This window comes from Elephas maximus, chromosome 8 (genome assembly GCF_024166365.1).
Source record: "Elephas maximus indicus isolate mEleMax1 chromosome 8, mEleMax1 primary haplotype, whole genome shotgun sequence".
NCBI lineage: Eukaryota > Metazoa > Chordata > Mammalia > Proboscidea > Elephantidae > Elephas > Elephas maximus.
Window position 1 is genome coordinate 24,582,792 of NC_064826.1, and position 20,862 is coordinate 24,603,653.

Here is a 20,862-nt window from a genome sequence, read left to right on the forward strand (position 1 = left end):
AGATTTTAGAACATACAGATAGAAGTACAGATTGAAACACTTTTTCTTTTAATTATCAAAATAATAATACTAAAATGTACAAAATAGCATAAAAATTAAAAATGACACACTCTTCTCATTTATGAACATTAGGACAGCAGTCCAAACAGTGGCACCATTTCCTGTCTAATCTTTAGTACCATCACCCATAAAAATGTCCATAACGCTAATGAACCCACTTCAATAGATCCTCTGCATTTTCATTCTCATTTTTACACAGATATTTAAAATTAGACAACAAAGTGAAAAATAGGTACAGATCCTAATTTGCTGTGCTAATAATCTAGTGGTAAAGACAAAATGTAGGCAAGTAACTCAAGGTGATGCATATTATGTGATGGGCGGTACAAAATGCTGGATTGAGAGAGACCGGGGAATACACCCCTGAGGACTTTTGTTTCAGCTTCGTCCTGAACTTGGTGTATCGTTTACCCAGGAAAAGATCAGGGGTAGAACTGAGAAAGTATTCTAGATTAAGAGATAGTTTGGGAAAGAAGACCTAAAGGAAGCCAGTGTGGCTGAATTATGGTGAGAATGTGTGAGTAGCCTGGAATGAGCCTGGAGAGTTAGCCAGGGGTTTATTGTGAAGGACATTATCAGCCATGTTAAGAAATTTGAACTTTGTCCTCAAGGAAATTGCTTTATTCAACAAATTTGCTGTTGTAATTTTCCCTGAGTTGGTACTTTATGTATGACAGACCAAAACTTTGCTCAGTCCTGCACCATCTTCATAATCATTGGTACATTTGAGCCCATTGTTATGGCTACTGTGTAGTGCCTTCCAACCTAGTGGATTCATCTTCCAGCACTATATGGGATAATATTCTGTTTTGATTCATAAGGTTTTCATTGGTTAATTTTCAGAAGATCACCAGGCCTTTCTTCCTAGTCTGTCTTAGTCTGAAAGTTCTGCTGAAACCTGGTGTTTACCACTGGTGACTCTGCTGGTACTTTAAATATCAATGGCCTAGCTTCCAGGATCATAGCAACATCCAAGCTACCACAGTCTGACAAACTAACGAACAGGTGGTAGCTAGAGCTTCAAATTTCACTTCACCTGCTTTTCCATTGAAGATCTTCTCAGTTATGGTATCGCACCCTGACACTGCTCACAGCTGGATCCATTAGATATCTTGCTTTATATGGTGGTTTACTTTATTTCTGTTTCCAGAATAGATCCCAGCTGCCTGAAGATAAGCTTTCTTTGACTTTCCCAATAGTTCTCAGTGTGGAATTCCTGTTTGTAAGTAAGCTAGCATCTTTGATTTCACTTTCACTAGTATCAGTGGGAGCCATCTTCACTTAATGACTTCTCTCCTCATATTTCAGTCAACAGATATTCATCAAGAATATTTGTGATTAATATGCTTATGCCAGCATTAACGGTGCAACTGCAAACTTATAATTAACAATTCATAATATAATTAATACTAACATTTCAACCATGTATTACAGCTGACAAATTTCTGATTAAATGAATGAAATAAATAAGTATTCAGCAAACATTTGTCTACAACTACTGTCTGAACTATAATAATTAGATGAAGATTGTGGGACAATGACAAATCAATTCCAAAGGCAAATTTGCAATCACTTGAAAAACAACAAAAGAAAAAACTCCACAATGGAGCCATGTTATGATTTTCATAATGGTGAAACTCTAAAACATGTTATAAGAGACAATGCATAATGAAATGTTTTATTGTATCCAATTATATTTTAGTACAGGAATTGCTAGATTTTTTCTGTCAGATAATAAATATGTCCAGCTTTGTAGACCATAAAGTCTATGTTGTAACTACTCAATTTTGCTCTTCTAATGGGGCAGTTCTACTCTGTCTTATAGGGTCGCTATGAGTCAGAATTGACTCAACGGCAGTGGGTTTGGTTTTTTTTTTTTTGGTTTAATGTGAAAGCAGCCATGTTGTTGTTATTAGGTACGGTGGATTCGATTCCAGCTGATAGTGACCCTACAGAACAGAGTAGAACTGCCTATAGGGTTTCTTAGGCTGGAATCTTTATGGAAGTGGATCGCTAGGTCTTTTCTCCCACGGTGTGGCTGGTGGGTTCCAACTGCCTTTATTAGCAGCCAAGCATGTTAACCATTGCATCACTAGGGCTCCTTAAAGTGGCCATAGACATTTTAGACATACATAAAAGAATTTGAGTGGCTCAAACTTTGAGTTCCAGTGAAACTCTATTTACAAAAAATGGGCAGCTACCTAGATTTGGCCTCCCAGGCTATCCTTTGCTAGTTTTTGTTTTAATGGGCATACTTTGATCCATGATGTATCTCTGTTATCTACTGGTACAAAGTAATGTGAAAAAATTATTTGCTTTTTCAAAATTTTTTTCATAATATAAATTGAGGACATTATAAACACCAAATATTCATCATATCCTATATGCTAGAGTGGTACAACGGGAAAGGAAGAAAAAAAAAATGGTAGAAAACTCTTCCTAACAAGCTTTGTTCCAAACTAGTCATTATTTGTTTGTTTTTTAGTTATTTGTTTAGGTATGTGTTGATGACTTCAACTTCTTCCATGTATAACTACCTTGCTTTTAATCTTCAAAGATTTGAGTTCAAAGTCATTGTCAGTTTGGGACTGTTGAAAACACAGCCACTACTAAGCATCAGCAGAATAACAGTATAAATAAAAATTAGGCTACACAAATGTGAGAGATTTGGTGTGAAGGTCTGGAAGACTGTAGCTGGAAAACAGGAGAACAATTCATTGGAGTGAGTATAGAACCCAGGACTCACGGAAAAATTTGAGATGCCACCATCAAAACTATTGAGGGCTCATGGGTCTGCGGAGCCACTGTTTGTGACCTCCCATTTGACTTCCACCTTTCAAATCTCACAGGAGTTCCTTTCATTGGCACAATCTAACCCAGAAACACAGAGAATGGGCGTTCTGGAACATACAGTCCCCAGCCTTGGCAGGAAGTGGTGAAGCCAGCTTGATACCAGGCAAAGCCAGCCCAGTCTTATACTTTGTTCACTTGGCTCCCATAACGGGTTACCTTTCAAACCATATTTCATTTTCCAAAAAAAGTCAATAACCTTTGATAAGCAGAATCAAATGCTGTAGTCAGTAGAGTATCCCTGCTACTTACATAATGATTTATTGGCATAAGGAGACAAAGTTGACCATGTGCCATCTCAGCTTTTGTTGCTTTGTACCCTGGTGGAAAACACTACTTTTTTTTTTTGCAGGGTGGGGGGGGGTTCTGAGAGCCCGTTACTACAAAACTGCCTGACCCTGACTAGTAGGTACATGTTTTGTTGTTGTTGTTGTTGTTGTTTTTTCCTTTCTTTCTTCTTTTTTTTTCCCCTAGTATTCCAGGACTAGCATTAGCTCAGGCCTATATTGTACAGAAAGTCTCCATGAGTACGAGCCAACTTGAAGGCAGGAAAACACAATAATAACAATTATTCAATAATTCCCTCAATTTCTGGGTATTGTCCTTTCTCTAACATACAGTCATTCTAAAAAGTGAGCACAGTCCATTCAGGGAAGGTTAGAAAGACAATTGACTTGTATAAATTGTTGGCAGTGTAACAGGAACAGGGTCCTTCATGAAAGGATCTAGTTTCACCCTTTTCCAAGTAGTTCTGGGCCCATGAACTAGCTCAAATCTGAGAATCTGGTGAGGGGGCATACATGATGTCAAGCCTTTTTATATATATAAATCCAGTAAGACTTAAGAAGGCTGTCCATCTCAATCCTGGGAACATCAAGGTACATTAGCAAAGGATTGGCAAAGAGCTCTGTGGGCCACACCATGCTCAGGCTCTGATGCGTATCGTGCTACCCACACCCACTTTGTCTCTAGTGATTAGTGCTACCACTTAGTCCTTCCATGATATTGTACTTGAGGATTCCATTTTGATAGTATTTCCCATTGTCATCCGTGCTTGCAGAAATACCACTACAGAGTCTTCCAAAAGTGCTGTTGCTTTCCTCACTAATATATTTCTCAAAGCTGTGTTGAAACAGTTGTTCTTTGAATGCTTCAGGGGAAATAATTAGAGGATGAGAGAACAGGTCATTATAGTCATTATAATACATTCATTCCAGAATCCCTAAGCATTGGACGCAAAAGACCTTTTGGCATCTTAATTTTTTTTTTAATATTGGCCTTTATGTGTTCTAATTACCACTAGCAGTGGGTCATACCAAACCAAAACTCAAACCAGTTGCCAAAGAGTTGATTTCGACTCATGGCAATGCCATGTGTGCAGATTACAACTGTGCTCCATAGGATTTTCAAGACTGTCACCTTTCAGAAGCAGATCCTCAGGACTTCGTTCCATGGAGCCTCTGGGTGGCTCTGAACTGCCAAATTTTCCTTAGTAACCCAGCACTTAACCACTTATGCCATCCAAGGACTCCTAATGGGATCATAAAAAAAAAAAAAAAAACCTGTTGCTGTCAAGTCGATTCTGACTCATAGCAACCCTATAGGACAGAGTGGAACTGCCCCACAGGGTTTCCAAGACCGTAAGTCTTTACAGAAACAGACTGCCACATCTTTCTCCCATGGAGTGGCTGGTGGGTTCGAACTGCCAACCTTCCTGTTAGTGGCTGAGCACTTAACTGCTGTGCCAGTTTATGGTTTTATTAATCTCTTTAAATCTAGTCAGATCAGAGAATTTATTTATTAATATTGGTATAGTCAGGAAAATAGTGCCACTACAATGTTATAGGGAAAAGGAATGAGAGCTTAAACAAATATAGAAGGACATGGTGGAATGATGGTCTAGAATGCTATATCCAAAGAACGGGAGAGACAGTCACTAATTATTTTTAACTGGAGCAGGTAGCAAATGCAGACCAAGTAGAGAAAGCTAAAAGCCACTATACTTGTCAGCCACTAACCACAAAGAGGGATTTTTTGGTGGGGGAGAAGGCAGCATGATTGTAATCTCTTGGCTCCCAGGAATAATAACTTCCATTCTCTTTTACCTTGTAACTATCACCTAAGCTGTTTTCACCGCCAAACTATAATCCAACACCATATAGTGAAGAAGATTCCAGGAAACCTGGTTCCCAGCTTTGGAAGGAAGTTGTGGGTGGAAAGGATTAATGGTGGCCCTGACACACACTCCTTCCTTTACAGATTAAAGGCGGTCACATGTACTTGATCGACTTAATTGAAAACAGCTCAGAAATACTTCTCTCTTTTTATTTCCATGTCTAATTTCTTTCTTAGAAACTGAGGCAAGATAATCCCTTCAAACATTAAATTGCACATGTATTTTAGATGTTGTTGACCCAAATCAGTTTCTAAGTCTTATGAATAAGTAGGAAAATATTATAGCTCTCTCTGAAGTTTAAACCTCATATAAAAAGCAAACAGCATATTTTTGGCCATCATCTTGATGAAGTTTCAATGAAATTGTCCACTTACATTGTTGAAGCACCTGACTTTAATGCTGTGACAAAAACCGGCGATATGTTCCAACTGAGGCCTCTCATACCTCAAGGAAGTTACCTAGTCCATATTCAGTTTTAAATTTAATTCAAGTTTTATTAAATCAGTCAACATCATGTGAGAGGATGCTTTATGTTTGAATGCAGATTCAGTTGTGAATTATAGCTATTTTTTTTTCTACGAAGCCACAAAATAAAGTATTGGGGTAGCATTGTATTTTTATTTATATACATTAAATGGTAAGGCATTGCTTAATCCTTTTATTAGTAATATTTTATTGTGTTTTTAGTGAAAGTTTACATAGCAAATTCGGTTCCCATTTAACAATATCTATGTATATTGTTCAGTGACGTCAGTTACATGGTTCACAATGTGTCAACATTCTCATTATTTCCATTCTGGTTGTTCCATTTCCATTAATCTAGCTTCCCTGCCCTCCTTTAAACTGTCATCTTTGCTTTAGGGTAAATGTTGACCATTTGTTCTCGTACAAGGAGCTCTGGTGGCGTAGTGGTTGAGAGCAGTCTGCCGCTAACCAAAAGGCTGACAGTTCAAGCTCACCAGTCACTCCATCCATGGGAGAAAGACTCGGCAGTCTGCTTCCGTAAATGTTACAGCCTTGGAAACCCTATTGGGCAGTTCTACTCTGTCCTATAGAGTCAATATGTATCAGAATTAACTCCACAGCAATGGGTTTACCTTGGTTGGTCTCATATAATTGAGCTTAATCATTCTTATATTATCAAGACAATAAAATGATAGCATAGCAATTAACTGATGATTGTAAAAGACCTTCTAAATTTTTAGATGGATGAGATTATTTCATTAAGCAGTAGCGTTTAATATTCCTAAATGATCGCTAATCATTCCCTGTCTTCATCACCATTATAACCTGTTTTCCTATCTCTATGACAGACTTGCCAAGCGTGAATTTCAGTTTGCTGAAATATTCATAAACTGGCTGTTCATCTTCTTGCTATTTTCCTCACAGAAGATAAACAAACAGAAGCCAAACAAATCTAGGACTTTGTCTATAAGGAGTCCTGAGGCCTTAGAGGAGAGAAGCCAATATACTGAAAAGAAATGGAAGACCCAAATCAGGCTGCAGGGAATGTAATTCTATGTTTGAAGGACTATGTAAAATTTTAAAGATACGTATGTAGCCCCCTTTGATGATACTTTAGAGTTATTGCCGCTTCATCTATTCTATGTGCCTTGTATCCATTGTTAGAGGCAGAATGCAGAATGAGAGAATCAAGAGAAAATATGCGCTTAGGTTCACATATTCTTAATGCATTTTGAGGGCAGCCAGACCATGTATAAAGCTAGAATTCCACTTTCATGGATGGAAATTTTCCAAATTCATTCATTCAGTAATTATTATTTCTTGAGTATCTACTATTCAGGGTACTCAATTAAATGCCAAATCGATAGTAGTCAAACTTAAAAATACTATAATCATTTAAGGTGAGCTAAAAATAAAAATCTTCCACAGCATTATGTTCATGCACATTTGGGGAACTTTGTTCTCTAATGCAGTTTTCAACACATACATCAGCTTTTAGAAGTATCTTGTAAAGAGAAAAAAAAATTACACTTAAAAATAAATTTTATCAAACACTGAGTTTCGGGTCTTGTATAACAGAGATATAGCATTTGCATGTGTGTGAGTCTGCTATAATACGATATCCCAGTTGAAGCTACCAAATGTGGTCTGTGAAGCCAGAAAGAATATATTTTCCAGAACAATAGTGTAGCAATAAAGAGCATAAGCTCTGGAGTCAGACTACCGGAACTCAAAAATTACTATCAGTGAGAACTTAGGGAAGTCACTTAGCTTTGCCATGTACGAGTTTCCTCTCTGTAAAAATGAGAGTAATAATAATAAAACTTCATACATAAAATAGGCAAACATTTAAAGTTGTGCCCAGCACACGGTTAGGATGCAACAAGAGTAATTATTACTACTTGTTAAAATTTCAAATGTATTTTGTCCAATTAAATAGAAAGACAGAATACACATTTCACCCTTTAGATCTCTAGGGTCCCTAAGATATAGAATCAATTTGTAATTGTTCCCCTGCTCATTGGCATCAAGTTGATTCCCCTGGATGTGCCTTGTATTTCCAAGGCTTAAAAATTATACCTTACCACAGGAAATAGGGTTTTTGGTTATCTCTCATTTCTTTTCTCCTTCCTGTCTTTCTTCTCTTCTTTTCTCTTGGCTTCTTTTTCTTTCTTTCTCTTTAAAACAAGTTCTTCTGTCCAAGTATTTACAGAAATTCTCAGGTAAGGTTAACTAATTCCTTTCTTTCTTTCTTTCTTTTTTTAACTTGTACCAGACGTCTGCTTTTAGACCTTAGCTTCCTTCTGAAGTTCTCCTCAGTGGTGGTTTTGTAGCTTTTTCCATATTGATTTGTTCCAGTGTAGACACAAGCCCCTCACTGAGAGGACACAGCAAGTTTGATAAATATTGATGTAACAAAAGAAAAGTTAAAAATCATTTAAAAAAAAAATTCTGTATATGACTGTAGGCCCAAAGTAGATGTGCCTTTCCTGACTCTTCCCTACCACCACCCCAGTTCTACAAAAATTAAAAAGAGACAAAAACTCTCGAGCAGCTTATAGCTTGCGATAAAAAGCCCAGCACTCAGGGAATTAAAATGCATTTCTTCCCTTCATGAACACAGTCATGGTTTCAAGACTTCATTCTTTTACTCAAGTCATTCTCAAAAATCATATTTATAGTTTGATGAATAAACTATCCCAGAAGTTATCAATTTTGAAATTTCAAACATTAATTTAATGCTTAGAATATGACACAATAGGGAAAAGCTGTTGTTAGTTGCAGTTAAGTTGATTTTAATTCATGGTGACACCATGTGTGCAGAGTAGAACTGCTCCATAAGGTTTCCAAAGCTGTGACCTTTGGGAAACAGATCACCAGGTCTGTCTCCCAAGGTGTCTCTGGGTGGCTTTTGGCTAGTAGTTGAGCGTTTAACGATTTGCACCACCCAGGGACTTAGACATGCTAATTTGTTAATTATTAATCTCTATTAAAGCATCGAAAATAAACAAGCTTTTTTTTTTTTAACCAAATATTATAAATGGCATCCAATGTTTAAAACAACTACTGACAGGTTTTGGGTATTTGAATCCCATTTTAATTTGAATAAAAAAAATTGGAATAGTATATTTTAAAGACAAAAATTATAATAATCACTAATGAAATAGGAACCCTGGTGGTATAGTGGTTAAGAGCTCAGCTGCTAACCATAAGGTCAGCAGTTCAAATCCACCAGCTGCTCCCTGGAAACCCTAGGCAGCAGTTCAACTCTGTCCTATAGGGTTGCTATGAGTTCGAACCAACTCGACAGCACCTAACAACAACAACAATGAAATAAATACATTGTCATTGTTAGGTGCTGTCCAGTCAGTTTCGACTCATAGCAACCCTATGCACAACAGAAAAAAACACTGCCCGGTCCTGTGCCATCCTCACAATTATTCCTCTTTTACACTAAACATCTACTTTACCAAGGATGATGTCCTTCTCTAGTGACTGGCCCCTCATGATAACATGTCCAAGGGATGTGAAACGAAGTCTCCTCGTCCTTGCTTCTAAGGACCATTCTGGCTGTACTTCTTTCTTCCAAGTCAGATTTATTCATTCCTTTGGCAGTCCATGGTATATTCAGTAGTCTTCACCAATTCCGTCATTCAAAGCCATCGATTCTTATTTGTTTTTTCTTATTCATTATCCAGCTTTTGCATGCACTGTGTAGTGAAAAATGTCCAAGCTTCAATACTGATGGCAGGCATACACCACTAGTCTATATTTTTAAAGGAGAGATCTGGTATATCACAGGCCTACGCTACAGTTTCTTAGTGTTAGTCATGGGACTTAGTGTTAGTCCTGCCTGTTTTTGATTATGCTGTTTTTACGTGCTATCTTTTCCTATTCCTGTGTACTTATTCATTTGAATTTCAGGTGCATAAAATTAAGTAAATTGTATTTCTTAGATTATGGCATACCACCGCCATTAAAAGATTTTACTCTTATTTTATTTTATTTCCCTTTAGTTTTTACCATCACTTCCATCCCCCTCCTCCTATAAGCACTCAGTCATAAGATTTTAGTATATTTTTGTGCATTTACTATCATTGTCTCCCATAGAGGAAATTCTAGAACAAGATACTAAAATAAAAATGATATACAAGAAAATTCTGTTTTACAAAGACCCCTTGTTTTCAGTGCTTCCCGCAAAACTAAAAACAACAATAATGAAACAGTCAAACTAAAAAAATCACTTCTTTCAAATGTTTTGGATTTATCAAATTTGAAAGACCTATTTTCCAGAAATATTTGTGTGAGCACAAAATGGATTTTTCCCACAAGTTATACATTACCTGCTTGACATGTCTTCATGACCTACATTATACAGTCATAAGCATTTATTTGTTTCGATGCCAATAGAGACGAAAAGAACCTATCTCTACTCTATGTGAGCTGTAGAGGGTCTGAGTCATAATTACATAATTTTAAGAGGCACAGAACAACATTGCCACCACTGATTTACCACAGACACCTCAATAAGCCTCAATTTCTAATGAAATAGCAATTACACAGAAGGTGGAGAGGGACAGAGAGTGACAAATAAGAGTATTCAATATTAATTATAAATTGATGGTGTAAAAACAGTAGTGACCTTCTTCTCAGTTTTCTGACAGAATATAATGCTGTCGGTTTTCTTCAGATAGTACAGAGCGGGTGGGAGAAGGGGAGCTGGAATGCGACCCACCTAACATTTAATACAAATCATTGCCTCATAATTCAATGAAAAATGAAATCTATAGCAACTTTATATGGGATCAGCCCTGTTTATATAATAAGCACAGGCTATTGATTATTGGTTTCTAAAATGCTTTTATAAAAATGAAGTTTAATGTTTTTGTTGGTGGTGATGGCAGTAGTGTGTTTAAAAATTAGTAGTGCTGTAACTCTTATAAAGGGGAGAGTAAAGGGAAAAATCGAACTAGTTATCCCAACTCCTTGAAAGGAAGCATCATGTCTTGAACATGTTTTATATTACTGATGGTCCTTTGCATGATATTAGGCAAATGGAAGGACGTTAAGTCTCTATCATGCAATTGTTGAAATCAGTTTTTGATGTTAAAAAATTGTATTTATTGTAGATCTTTTGTATCATTGATAGCACTTTAACACCATAGCATCACTGATAAATTGGTAGTATAGTACTTTAAACTCTTAAAAGAAAACTTGCTTATAAATTTTTTAACATGTCTCTTTATTGAGTTCTTAGAATTTTTTTTTTTTTTTTTTAAATAGTAGCACTGCCCCAAACTGTTTGCAAGGAGCACCTGGTGAATTCGAAATGTTGATCTTTTGGTTAGCAGCCGTAGCTTTTAACCGCCACACCACCAGGGTTTTCTAGCTCTAAATTTAGGGTTTACATGCAATAGGGATATTCCATTCCTTCCTAAACCCTCAATATTTTACCTCAGACTCATACTAGCACATCAGTTCTACAAAAAGAGGTGTCTACAAACCAGTTTTTAAGCTTAATTTCAAAGGAAATTGACTGTTGTTTCTGTTGTTGTTAGGTGCCGTAGAGTCAGTTCCAACTCAGAGCAACCCTGGGTACCACAGAACGAAACGCTGCCTGGTCCTACACCATGCTCACAGTCGTTATGCTTAAGCCCATTGTTGCAGCCACTGTGTCAATCCACCTCGTTGAGGGTCTTCCTCTTTTTCACTGACCCTCTATGTTACCAAGCGTGATGTCCTTCTCCAGGGGCTGATTCTTCCTGATAACATGTCCAATGTATGTAACTAGATATAGAACATAGTTGTTAGGTTTTCTATGGTGTGTTTTCTAAAAGTACTTTGATAGTATATGAATAATTTGGTTAGATGATGGCTTATATAACCCTGGAAAAATCACAATGCTATATATTTTTATACGTCTATGCTGAAAACTTAAGTCCAACACATCTACAGGGATGGAAAAACATAGAAAATAGATATTAGACTTCTGTATAGCCTTGTATCCCATTCTCAAGGTTATGGTTAAGTATACAAATGACTCTCAGATTTTACCTGTAGTTCCAATGGAGAGGGCTGTGTGTGAATAATTTTAAACTGCAAGCAATCTTAAAATCTCTGTATTGAGGTGTATTATGATTTTATTTTTGAAACATATGATTTGCCAGGGATACTTTTTCTAGTATAAAATGCATTTCCATTCTTTCAACATATAATCACTTGAGTAATGGAGGGGAATGACCTCAAAGTACAAAGAAACATAGAAAAAAAATCTACTCCAACACTGCAAAAGCATAGGAATTGGAACAACAAAAAAAATTCTTATAACTGGATGTAATAGTCAGATATTAATTAAAAAAAAAAAAAAGACTTGGGACATAACATTCATTTGGGTTCTGTTTTTTTTTTTTTTTTCTTTCTAAAAATTGACTTACCTAATTCAGGTTTGTTTTTTTTTTTTTTTTTAACATTAATGTTCCTTGTACTCATTCCTGCCTTCTTTTAGCTATCAAAGAAATTATATCTGACTGCAAACAAGTTTTCCTGGCCCATTTGCTACGAGCAGTTCAATACTCTTCTTGGCAACATTTACAACGAATGAAGGAAAAGATGACAAATTGGAGCTGTCATTCAGTGAGATTTCTCTTTAGCAAGCTTTCTAATTGTTGTGCAATAGATCACTTTTGTGGGGCCTTTCTCTCCATGGTCTTGGAATTCCCATCTAAGTGACTGGGCAAGACTGTGATAGGGTAATTGTGGCCCACCAAAGGGATTGGTCAGTTTTGCCATCCCACTGGCACTGAAATGAGCCATCCAAGAGGGGAAAAAGAGAGAATCCTACCATCACCAAGGAAGAACAGCCAGGAGTAGAGAGCACTTGCTTCGGACCTGGGAATCCCTGTGATGAGAAGCTTCTGGAACCAGGAGACAAAGAGAAAAAGTGGGAGGAGAGACAGAGAGAGAACTTTAACTCTGAAGATGGTGAGAAGCAGTGACAGCAAAGACCCAGTGGCAGGAAACAGTGTGGTAGGTAGGCTTCCCGGCCCACAGAGAGAGAAAGTTAAGTGCCTTTGGGCAAAGGCTGAGGGCCAGGGAGGGGCGTGCCTATGAGCACTCCTAGGAAGAGGCTATCCTGATGGAAGAACTATATCCTAAGTGTTCCTGACCCTGAATTATAACTCTTACACCCCTAATGGAAACTCTGGTGGCATAGTGGTTAAGTGCTACGGCTGCTAACCAAAAGGTCGGTAGTTCGAACCTGCCAGGCGCTCCTTGGAAACTCTATGGGGCAGTTCTATTCTGTCCTATACGGTCACTACAAGTAGGAATCAGCTACACGGCAGTGGGTTTTTTTGGGAGGTATACCCCCAATAAATCCCATAATTGTGAGTATTGTCTGTGAGTTCTCTCTGGCCATTGCAATGAATTATCAACCCCAGCAGAGAAGTAGGGAGTGCTGTGGGAGGGACAGTTGGTGTCAGAATTGGTAAAGATGGTGGAGAAAGGAGGCATGTCTGGACTCCTTCTCATAGGAATCAGCCTTGGGCTATTGGTCTTAATTCTTCTTCCCCCTTGTGAAGAGAGAGGAGGTCAGAAACTTCTCCCTTGTTGTTTTTACAATAATTTTTAGCAAATTCTTGTTTCCATTCAATTTTGAAAGCATGTGTTCATTCCTAATTTTGAATGTTGGTCTTTTGTCACTGTGATGAATAGGCGGGTGCAATGTTTTAAAGCTGTCAGCTAGGAATGGGTCTATGCTCTGCACATCATTGGCAGGTAGGCCAGAGAGTTGTTTTACAAATTACATTCCCAGCAGGAGGGGACGCAGACACCCTAACAAACCCTGACCACAGTGACACATGTATCTGTGGAAAGGGACCAATTTGTATATCATCTGGCACCAGAGAGTTGAGCTACTTGAAGTCATAATGGAGACATTTTGACTTTGGCAATCAGGGTTGCCACTATGCGGTGAGTTAAATGCTCCACACTAAGCTGGTGACAGGACTAAATATTATAAGCCTGAAAAAGACAAACTGGGTGGTATCATCAGGCTGGCTGGAATTATTGCACAAAAAGAAGGCACTTAAGTTGCAAATTTCTATTCTCTGGTGGAAAATTCAGAAAGGCATATAGTATTCCGTATCAGTTCATAGATTTGAAGTTCATCCTTTAAAATATATATATTAATTAATATTTTTAAAGTGTTAGCCTTGAGCCAGGGATGTTCTTTCTAAGGTGCAGCATACTGTGTCTGTAAGTAACAGCTTGAGAGAAAATTACAGTCATTAGGGTGCAATGGTAAATAGTTTTTATTTCTATCTAATTAAAATTAAATTGGATTCAAAATACATGGGGAACAGGGGTGGGAATTGCCAGGAATGCTATTAAAGCTTCTGTTCAGCATTTCTATAAACCCTTTATTAAAACAAGACTGACAGTACCATGCTCCATGGCCCTTCTGTTTACTCCCTACATCACTACCCTAAACAAAATGACTTCCGGTTGAGAGTAGAATCACAAACAGGGAGGCAAAAGCAAGGGAAGGGTGGCATGAGTGGAAACAAATCGCCATTTCCAAATTTGGGTTTATAAAGAAGAAACTCTGCACTTGGTTTGTGGAACTTGCATTGGTTTGATTTCCTACTTCTCACAACGTCTTGTTCATGTGAAAGTCATTTTCATATATATTTCCACTAACCTGTAAGAAAAAAATGCTTACTTTGTCTACTTGTTTTAAAATTTTCTTCCCTCAAATTCCTGTGTTATTTTCTGCCCACCATTATTTATGATGATTAATTCTCTCTATGCATTCAGTTTTTTGGCTCTTTTACTATGGCTCTTTTTTTCATACTACCCATAAAATTGTTACTTGTAGTAAAGCATCTATCTGTCTTCCTGTCTTATTTCCTCTGTTCCTTCTTCTTTCCCTTTTTTTTTTTTTTTAATTCCTGGAACTTTGTATTAGTTTCTTATTGCTGCTGTAACAAAGTACCATGAACTCAGTGGTTTAAAACAACTCAAATTTATTATCCTACAGCACTGGAGGTCAGAAGTTCTAAAATCTGTCGGCAAGGTTGTTTTCCTTTTGGAGGTTCTAGGGGAGAAGACTTTCTAGGGAGTAGCCTTTTCCATCTTCTAGAGGCTATCCACATTTCTTGAATCATGCCCCCCTTCCAGCAATGGCATCATTTGACCTCTTTTTCCATTGCCACATCTTCTCTGACTGTGACTCTCCTGTCTCCCACTTATACAGATCTTTGCGATTACATTTATCCCACCTGGATAATCCAGGCTACTCTTACCATCACAAGATCCTTAACTTAATAACGTCTTCAAAGTCTCTATTGCCATGTAAGGTGATATTCACAAATTTCAGAGATTAGAAGATAGACAATTTTGGGGGGACATTATTTTGTCTGCCACATACATAAAAAAATACATACATAGAAGACATCAAATGAGTCAATGTTAGAAGGTAAAAATTCACATCAGTTGCAACTGCTATTTTATTCCGACCCATGGTGGAGTGATAGTATAATCATCAGCCATGTTCCCTCGGGTGGAAAGAAATGCAAGCGGACATTTCTAGACAGACATTAAATCACATATGCATGGAATATATTACTGAACAATACTCTGATCCTATGGAAGAAACAAACATTTCGTCTTCTGAAGAAGCCTAAAATCTACTATAAGCAAAAATATATGGAAATCAGTAATTATAATATAGGACAATATGGTAAGTACCATAAGAGTCAAATCAAATGCATCAAGAGACAGGCAACAGAGAGAGAACTTCCTGTCAAGATTATCAATGAAAGTATATTGATTGTTTGATTTAGCAAATACTTTTTTTTTTGCAGAGCTATATTCCAGATAACCTTTCTTCATGTTTTGCAAATATTCTTATAGCAATTCTTTTTTTTTTAATCAAATGATCCTTTATTGGAATATTTTCTTTGTAGTTCTTAGCTAGCTGGGCATTCCACAGCATCACTGTTGAAGTCATCTATGATATCATGAGGATGGTAGCCATCAACATTGCAGTCCACAGACTGGGCAGTCTCTAGGATCTCTTTAATAGTTTCAGAGAGGTCTCCCTCTAAAAGTTATTGTCACATCTGAAGGACAATACTGACAATCTCATCGAAAGTGATATTTTCACTGTGTTTAATATTTTTTTGCTTCTTTCTGTCTCCATGTGGTTTCTTGAGGGCTTTGATGATTGTGGGAAAGGCACCACCTCAATGTGGGCCTGTTTGTTCTGAATGGTTGGTTTAACTGTAATCCTTAGTCCCTTCTGGTCACTAGTTCCCTTGGCAATGTCATCACCAATCTTTTTTAGAGACAGGTCTAGGGAACTGATCTTGGGGACCAGAGCAGATATGCATTGACTTCTCCACCGGTGCACCTCAGGTATGCAACTTTGATCTCTTTGGGGTCGAACACGGGTGGGAAGCGGAGGCCACTGGTGTTGGATAAACCCAAATGTGGGTAACTGAAGAAAGGTGAACCTACGCCTCCTCCAAGTCAAAAACCAAGAGTTATAGCAGCTCTCTGAGAAAAGTATTACTATTATCCCAATTTTACAGATGACGAAACCGACGCACAAATAGGTTAAAAAGTTAAATAAGGCCACAACTAGAAAAATATTTGAACCCAGGCAGTCTTACTCCAGATTCCCTTTATTAACCCCTGCATTAGGCTACCTCCTAGAGTTAGACGTATAGGGACCAGGCCTTCCACAGTTCTATATTAATAAGCTTTTAAGTAGAAAAGACAATGGGGAACATTCTGAGAGATAAAAACAGATTATCTGAAGACAGGAAGGCAAGGAAGGATGTGGTTCAGCTGAATTTTATGGCCCAATTATCTGGAAGGGCCTGAAGACATGCAACTGTATGTAATTTTGCACCTCCACATCTATAAAAAAGATCAACAAAACTCCAAATCCTTGGACTGTGCCACCTGTTCAAGGACATCTTAAACTTTCAATGCCCCTCATCTGAATCTTTGAGTTCAGCACAAACGTACAGTGCACAGAATCTTACTTTGTACCATTCATTATTATTAACAATGACCTGTCAGGTTATTTATATTATTTCATGTCTGAAACTTCCTCCCTCAGTTTTTGGAATATGCTGTTCTCATTACAGGAATTATTGAATTATTTATAGTTTTATAATACCAAGGGGCAAGACATTACAGTGGTAAAGGTAAATAGCCTTAGAATCAAGCAGACCTGGAGTTGAATCACAATTCCATTTGCTAATTGTGTGTAACATATTGCCTTCTAAAGGCTCAGTTTCTTTATCCGTGAAATGCAGAAAATCATTACCTACTTCTTAAAATGATAGTTGTGAATATTAAAAAGTATATATTGAAGTACACAATATAGAATCTGGCACCTATTAAGTACTCAATAAAAGTATTTATATTACTAGCTGATCAACTAATTTTTACATTGACATGGTATGGTAGGGCTTGGGTATGAACGAAAGCATTGATAATTTTTCAAAGTGAGAAAGTTTGATGTTTATGAGAGCTTATTTTTGGACAACGCAGTTAGCAATATATATTTTAGGGTAAGACAGACATGGGTTGAAATTCTAGCTCCATAGCTTACCATACTTACAGCTGTGCGATTTTGAATATTTCACTTAACTCAATGAGTTTATTATCTGCATCTAATTAAATAATATCAATACAATATTCATAGCATCATATTTTCAATGAGTTATACATATAAGCCTTCACACATCTGTCAGCCTGTCAACCAGATTCAGAAGACGTGAAATGAGGATATGACTGCTGATGTCTGGTGGGGCCTGGCTGAAGCAGAGAATACCGGAAAGATATTTGCCTGTGTTTTATTGACTATGCAAAGACATTCGACTGTGTAACTCATAACAAATTATGGATAACATTGTAAAGAATGGGAATTTCAGAACACTTAATTGTGCTCATGCAGAACCTGTACATAGACCAAGAGGCAGTTGTTCAAACAGAACAAAGGAGATACAGCATGGTTTAAAATCAGGAAAGGTGTGTGTCAGCGTTGTATCCTTTCACCATACTTATTCAATCTGTACGCTAAGGAAATAAGCCAAGAAGCCGTGCTATATGAAGAACACGGCATCAGGATTTGAGAAAGACTCATTAACAACCTACAATATGCAGATGACACAACCCTGCTTGCCGAAAGTGAGAAGGACTTGAAGCACTTACTGGTGAAGATCAAAGACTACAGCCTTCAATATGGATTACACCTCAACACTAAAAAAAGAAAAATCCTCACAACTGGACAAATAAGCAACATCCTGATAAATGGAGAAAACACTGAAGTTGTCAAGGATTTCATTTTACTTGGATACACAAATACCACCCATGGAAGAAGCAGTCAAGAAATCAAATGATGTACTGCTTTGTGCAAATCTGCTGCAAAAGACCTCTTTCAGGTGTTCAAAAGCAACAATGTCACTTTGAGGACCACAGTGCGCCTGAACCAAGCCATGGTATTTTCAATTGCCCCATGTCCCTGCGAAAAAAGGACAATGAATAAAGAAGATTGAAGAAGAATTGATGGATTTGAATTAAGATGTTAACAAAAAATATTGAATATGCATAGACTGCCAAAAGAACAAACAAATCTGACTTAAAAGAAGTACAGCCAGAATGCTCCTTAGAAGTAAGGATAGTGAGACTTCATCTCACATATTTAGGACACATGTTTTCAGGAGGAATCAGTCCTGATGAGAAGAACATCATGGTTGGTAAAGCAGAGGATCAGAGAAAAAGAGGAAGACCTTCCACGAGATGGATTGACACAGTGGCTGCAGCAATAGGTTCAAACATAGCAACTATTGTGAGGATGGTGCAGGACCAGACAGTGTTTCATTCTGTTGTACGCTGGGTCACTATGAATTAGAATCAACTCGGTGGCACCTAACAACAACATGCATACATATAAGGGACCTAAACAGTACCAAAAACATAGTAGGTACCCAATAATTTTTTTTTAACAATTACAACTGGACTCCTACTATTCCCCGAAAAATGTTATTTATGATAAAATCTTCAACAATGAGAACATGAATGTTGAAAAACAACAAATCATTGGCATATCAATGTTTGATCACAAGTTTAATAATGGTTTCAAGATAACACATCACTAAACTATTTTATATTGGGCCACAAAAATTATTTGACAACTAAACATTGTATCTCGTGAGTTATTCTTCATTACATACATCTGTGCCTGGATTCACCCATTTGGTTTTGATGAAAGCAGTCAAATTGATTATTGTTTGGGGACCATTTTGTGTCTAATAAAATGTAAACTGAAAGTAGTATTATACCCAATTTTATTTAAATTGGAGTCTTAGAATTTATTTACATACTGTAATTAATAGTTGCTGACCAAATTAAAGAAATCAGGTTTGGAAAAATGTGGAACATTTGCTGGCATCTGTTCTTAGGTCATTATTCACTGAAGCTGCACTTTTACAGCAGAAGAAACAATTATTATAAAGTTAATTGATAAACTTAACATTTCTGTCAGCAGGGAAGAACTGATTTTACAACTACAAATGGGCCTGAAAATTTTAAAGCACATACTCAGGCAGTCCAAGATTTATATATACAGCCTTCCTAACACCAATAATTTCAGCTAGCATCTATTGAAAACTTTTAGTTCCAAGCACTTTGCAAGTATCACTTTTAACCGAGAGATTGAAACTATGTTTAAATCATTTTATTTTCCCCATTTTCCAGATAAGTAAACTGAAGCTTGAATGGATTAAAAATGTGCTCCTATGATGAACACCTATGATGGGCCCAAGAGCTAGAAAGGGCCACATAAACCAGAGACTTAATCAGCCTGAGACCAGAAGAACTAGATGGTGCCCAGCTACCACTGATGACTGCCCTGACAAGGAACACAATAGAGAATTCCTGTTGGAGCAGGAGAACAGTGGGTTGCAGATCTCAAATTCTCGTAAAAAGACCAGACTTAATGGTCTGACTGAGACTAGAAGGACCCCAGAGGTCATGGAACTGGACCTTCTGTTACCCCAAGACTGGAACCATTCCCAAAGCCAACTTTTAGACAGGGATTGGACTGGACTATAAGACAGAAAATGATATTGATGAGGAGTCAGCTTCTTGGCTCAAGTAGACACATTTGACTATGCGAGCAGCTCCTGTCTGGAAGTGAGATGAGAAGGCAGAGAGGGACAGGAGCTGGTCGAATGGACACGGGGAATACACAGGGGAGAGGAGGAGTATGCTGTCTCATTAGGGGGAGAGCAAAAAAAAAAAAAAAAACTAGTGCAGCTAGGAGTAAATAGCAAGGTGTGTATAAGTTTTTGTATGAGAGGCTGACTTGATTTGTAAACTTCCACTTAAAGCACAATAAATTAAAAAAAAAAAAAAGCTCTCCTTCACCACTGTCTCCTTCCCCACCACCCAGCCACCCCAGAGAGACCCCACACTGCCTTCTTACCTGAGTGCCTTTACTCTCTTGCCGCACCTCTGCTGCCCTGAGTATCTGCAGTAAGGCATGCTGGGAGAGAAGATCAGAGCAAGTAATTCCTACTTCTTTCCATTGCAAACCCTGACATGCTAATTTTGAATGTTACTCAACAATGTTGATAAAATGACATTCAGTCTGGGACATTCTCTGAAAAAATATACATATTTTTCATGACTCCACAAACTCAAACCTCTGTTTATCCTTTTTTTTTTTTCTTTCATCACTTTTGGGTCTAATTCCACAAAGTAACTATAGTAGAAGCTAGGAAGGGAGATTTTAAATTTTGATGTCCTTCCCTTTATAGCTTTCAGCAAAACTCAACAACAAGAAAAAAAAAAAAAAAAACCCTTACCAAAACATAGTCCTTATTGGTGACCCTAGGAAGCTTTAAGGAAACCCTGGTTGCACAATGGTTAAGTGCTACAGCTGTCAACCAAGAGGCTGGCAGTTCAAATACACCAGCCGCTCCTTGGAAACTCTATGGGGCAGTTCTACTCTGTCCTATAGGGTCGCTATGAGTCAGAATCGACTCAGTAGCAATGGGTTTGGTTTGGGTTTTCAGGAAGCCTTGTGGCTCATTTTCTGTAGAGGGTCCAGGATAACAAGAAGCCAGGTGAAAAAGGAAAGAAAGATCCTTTGGAATGAAAATAAAGGGAAACCCAAACAAGAGAAATAAAAAATATGGAAGACAGAAAACTCACTCAAAAGCAGAAGTATCCACAAGGGAACACTAGCGCAGACCCACCATCACTGTCCACCAGATCCTCAAAACTTT

At 37.6% G+C, this 20,862-nt stretch overlaps 1 pseudogene; it reads right to left on the bottom strand.

Annotated features, from left to right (window-relative positions):
• Window positions 1–15,522: 15,522 nt before the first annotated feature.
• LOC126081553 (60S ribosomal protein L12-like) lies at window positions 15,523–20,116 on the bottom strand (annotated as a pseudogene).
• Between the last annotated feature and the right edge of the window lie 746 nt (window positions 20,117–20,862).